Source organism: Pteropus alecto, unplaced genomic scaffold (genome assembly GCF_000325575.1).
Source record: "Pteropus alecto unplaced genomic scaffold, ASM32557v1 scaffold164, whole genome shotgun sequence".
Classification (NCBI taxonomy): domain Eukaryota; kingdom Metazoa; phylum Chordata; class Mammalia; order Chiroptera; family Pteropodidae; genus Pteropus; species Pteropus alecto.
Window position 1 is genome coordinate 19,419,290 of NW_006439568.1, and position 277 is coordinate 19,419,566.

A 277-nucleotide genomic window follows, 5' to 3' on the forward strand; every position below is an offset into this window, starting at 1 on the left:
TATATTCAGATTATAGAGGCTGAAGACAGATCGTAAGCAGCTAAGCGAGTATTCATTTCAACTACAGACTCTTTCTTAGATTTCGGCAGATAAAGGAAAGATAAAGAACGTTAGCTTGAATCAGTGCTGGGAGTCTAGGAAGGAGTGGAAGTAGCAGGGATTGGCAAAGGGAAAACCAGAATGATTGTAGGGAGAATGCGTGAAGAAACAGGCCCAAAACAAACAAACAAAAAAACTTGCTGGAACTAGGCACCAGAGAATGAACATATGGTAGAAT